This window comes from Trichechus manatus, unplaced genomic scaffold (genome assembly GCF_000243295.1).
Source record: "Trichechus manatus latirostris isolate Lorelei unplaced genomic scaffold, TriManLat1.0 scaffold00026, whole genome shotgun sequence".
Lineage (NCBI taxonomy): Eukaryota > Metazoa > Chordata > Mammalia > Sirenia > Trichechidae > Trichechus > Trichechus manatus.
This window is the reverse complement of record NW_004443962.1, coordinates 6263874-6268286: the sequence shown is the minus strand read 5'-3', so window position 1 is coordinate 6268286 and position 4413 is coordinate 6263874.

The following is a 4413-nucleotide window of genomic DNA, read 5'->3' as shown; positions in this document are numbered from 1 at the left end:
TCAGGACAACCACCAGGCATTGTTCATCTCTGTAGCCACAGAACCTAGCACAGAGCCCTGCACACGGAAGGCTCTCAGATGTCTGCTGAATGACTGAGATGATGGGCTAGGTAAGCAGACAACCAAGAAATATGTGCGCTGAGCTCTGAGCGTTTTAAAAATGGCATTCAGTGTTATAATCTGACAACATGAAAAGGTTAATTGGATACAAATTTAACCATCTAATTGTTATTCTGCTGCACCATAATGAGGCATGAGCGGAGAACAGTTTGCATAAATGACTACGATACCGGGGTTATGTAAGTCCAGTTGTAAGTGGTTGTTCTTTTTTTTCTTTGTTTGTCTTTACATCAGTGGTATATTAGTTTCCTAGGGTTGTTGTGGAAATTGCTACGAACTTGGAAGTTTTAAAACAACAGAAGTCTATTCTCTCAGAGTTCTGGAGGCTGGAAGCCCAAAATCAAGGTGTCGGCAGGGCCGTGCTCCCTCCGAGTCCTCTAGGGAAGACTTCTTCCTTGCCTCTCCCAGCTTCTGGGAGCCCCAGGGGTCCCTAGGCTGTGGCAGCCTTACTCCAGTCTCTGCCTCTTTCTTCACATGACCATCTTATCTCTGTCTCTGTGTCTGCATCTGTGTCTCTTCTCTTTATTTAAGGACACCAGTCATACAGGATTAAACAACAAACAAAAAAACCCGTTGCCGTCGAGTCGATTCCGACTCATAGCGACCCTATGGGACAGAGAACTGCCCACAGGGTTTCCAAGGAGCGCTTGGTGCATTCGAACTGCCGACCTTTTGGTTAGCAGCCGTAGCTCTTAACCACGACACCACCAGGGTTTCCATATTGGGTTAGGACCCATCCTAATTCAGTACGACCTCATTTTAACTTGATGGCATCTGCAAAGACCCTATTTCCAAATAAGGTCCCGTTCACAGGTATCGAAGGTTGGGATTTCAACGTATCTTTTTGGGCGACGTAATTCTATCTATAACAAGTGGATAATTTAATCTTAATTACATACATATAAGGACATACACACGTACACACAATGCTGATTACTGTTGTCATTGGATGCCAAAAAAATTGCAAAATATGGGCTATGCCACTGAGAAGCATTTGAGAATTGAAGTGTGTAATTATGCTGGTATATATGAGTATCTGGGTATTGTGCATGTGAGAACTACTGGAGGTGACCAAAACGTAGCACAAGTAACGTCACCAAACCAGTTAGAACCAGAAGTACCTGGAGAAAATTTGCAGGTTATGTAAGATTCTGGAAGCTTGTGTATATGAGGTGAAAGTGCCACATATTTCATAAAGACAAAGGTGGGTGTGGATCTAAACAAGATTGTCTAAAGTCACCTGTGACCCAGCACAGACTCTGAGAAGGCAGAATTCAAGGCCATGAAGAGGACAGCGTGAGGCGGAACTGTACTGACAAGAGAATCCAACGGAAGCTTCTGCCACATTCCTTGTGAGAGGGATTGGCCACCAACTCATGCAAAACAGTGAATGGTAATGAATTCCATGATGTTCTCCAAATTTAAATGAGTGGGCATTGTCTCTTGGTATCAATAAATGTTTAAATTGATATAGCATACCGGTTATCTGTTATCTGTATCCTGATCATTAAGCTCCTTACCTTAGGCCCATGGGGAGTTTCTGGAAGGTTCCTCTGAGAGCAGGGAAGGATGGGCAAGGGAATCTGCATCTCTGGCCAAGCATCAACCCAGACAGTTCCTTTTGCCTCCCCAGCGCCCACTGAGATATCTCAGTAGTCTGCTATCAACTAGGGGTGGGTCTGGGTGGTCTGCTCCCTTCTCTCTGCCAAGCGAACACAGGCCTGGCACCCTGAAGAAGAGCTGGCCAGTTCTTTATTCCAGATGCCAAAGGGACAGAATCCAAACCATGCGGAGCCAGGGTGTGAGTTGATGAAAATTTGGAGCTGTGTCCTTGATCTAATTGCACCACTCACAGGGCAGCACCTCCTTGCCCAGCCAGAGGAGAGGGTCCCCCACACACCCCTTCCTCCTTTCTTGTGACACTGCCTTTTTCTATATACACCCAGTGACTTAGCCCTTTTAAGCAGGATTGTTAGATAAAATACAGGACATCCAGTTAAATTTGAATTTCAGATAAACAATATTTTTTTTTTTCTTAGTATAAGGATATCCCAAATATTTCATGGGCTTTGGGCATCTCCACTGCATCTGGCATGGGCTGTCTGTCACAGATACATTGTCTTCCCACACTCCCTCCATTGCTCAGTGGGAGTAGTGTCTGGAGATGAATGAGAAGAGAAAGAACTTCAGGGTTGGGGTGGCCTTGCTCCCCATTTGCCACCTTGCTTTTGTTCTTTCCAGTTCCCTTCCCCACGTTTGTTGACACATCTGTACCAAACCTGCTGTTGTCGAGTCGATTCCAACTCATAGCGACCCTATAGGACAGAGAAGAACTGCCCCATAGGGTTTCCAAGGAGCTGCTGGTAGATTCAAAGTGTCAACCTTTTGGTTAGCAGCTGAGCTCTTAACCGCTACGCCACCAGGTCTCCTGCTGACACACCAAAAACCAAAACCAAACTCTTTGCTGTCAAGTGAATTCCGACTCATAACCACCCTATAGGCCAGCGTAGCACTGCCCCATAGGGCTTCCAAGGAGCTGCTGGTAGATTCAAACTGCTGACCTTTTGGTTAGCAGTCGTAGCTCTTAACCAGTATGTCACACGGTACCTATAAAATCGTACATCTTGCACAGCATGAGTTAGTCTCTCGCCAAGACGCCTCATCGGGCTTAGGATAAGACTGATACTGGTGTCACTTTTGGACCTTATGCAACAAGAGTGTCTTTCCCTTCCTGACGTGGAGGCACATTACAAAGGCCTCATTGCATAACTTAGTCTTGGGACTGCAAAGGTCAGGGGCAAGGGCAGTCCGACCAGTCCCTCCTTGTTTTACATCCCCCTCTTTGTAGCTGCTGGACACCGCACCCTCCTGCCCACCTTACCCCAGTGCCTTGGGTTATCCATCCTGGCTAAACGAATGCTGTGACTGTGGTTTTATATTGAGACCTGATTATACTTTGGGGTCTAGGAGGGTAAAGCCACAGCTCTGGACATGGGTGTGTGGCTTCACCTGCTGGGAGAAGTCATTTTTGAGTGTCTGCTCAGATCAGAGATCTGAGTTCTCTGAGAACTTCCCACAGTATCATTCATTCACCCACAAGAGTGAGCCTGGGCATCCAAGTTTATATCATGTGACCGACCTTTCCACCGTATGGCCATATTTGATTGGACCAAGGATGGACAACTGACATAAGCTGAACCAATTAGATTTCCTCTTCAGGACCAATCCCTCTTTCTTGGCTTTAGGACCAAGACCTCTACCTAAGTGTCTGCATATAACTGGAGTTGAGGTTCTCTAGACACAGGGGCTGTGGACCAGTTATCACCAGATAAAATGTCCTGTCTGTCGAAAGAAAAGGATAACACGGAAGCTGATCAAGGTGTTGCGAACAAGCAGTCATGAAGTGGGCCGTGGGATGGGAGAGTGGAGGATAACCTCAGAAGATCCACCTCCGGCCCAGGAAAGGGTGGAGAAAGTGTTCCAGGGATTGGGTACCCCAGATCTAAGGATGGGGTGGTATGCTTCTCAATTGGTTCCTGGAAAGGGAGCTGAAATGGTTCAATTGATTCTCCAAGGAACACGGGCAGTGGGACAGGAACCAGAATGGGAAAAGGTACCACATATTTCTCCTTTTGTCATTTTTTTGTGAGACTGATGGATAGAGATCAGCTAGGTGGAGACGGTTCCTGGGAGAAAGAGTCTGGGATATCCCACATGGTAAGGATGTCTGTCCTTCTCTTTAAAGGGCCAGGCTTTGGTGTGTGTCAGGGTGGGGAACAAGAAGGTGGCAAGGGCCCTTGTCAGGGCTGGAACAAGGAAGGCTTCCCAACATGAAGTAACTGAGGGCTGAAGCAGGACCGGATCCAGCCCACCCCTGCTCCTCCACCACCTGCCCAACACTTAATCCCCACACTCTGAGCCTTCTGATGGTTGACAAAAGGCTCTGTGCTTAACCCTTCAGAGGAAAACACAAAGGAATCTATGGCTTTGGAGACACAAAAAGTCCGAGGGACTTTATTTACATAGACTTCAATTACAAGGAAACCAGAGAGTTTTTTGTGCAAAAGCATTTTGGTTTTTAGCTGAGAGCCTCACCCCATGTTAATTCTGGTGTGTATGGTCTGTGTGTGTGTGTGTGTGTGTGTGTGTGTGTAGGTCGGTGTCCTCCTGTGTGGGGGTGTCTGTGGAGAGCCCATCCATTTATGTCTTTGTGGGCTCCGTTTACTGACAGCGTGTAGTCGTGTCTTTATTCCCACTATTCATTCTCCTTAAAGAATCCTGAATTGCCTTCAG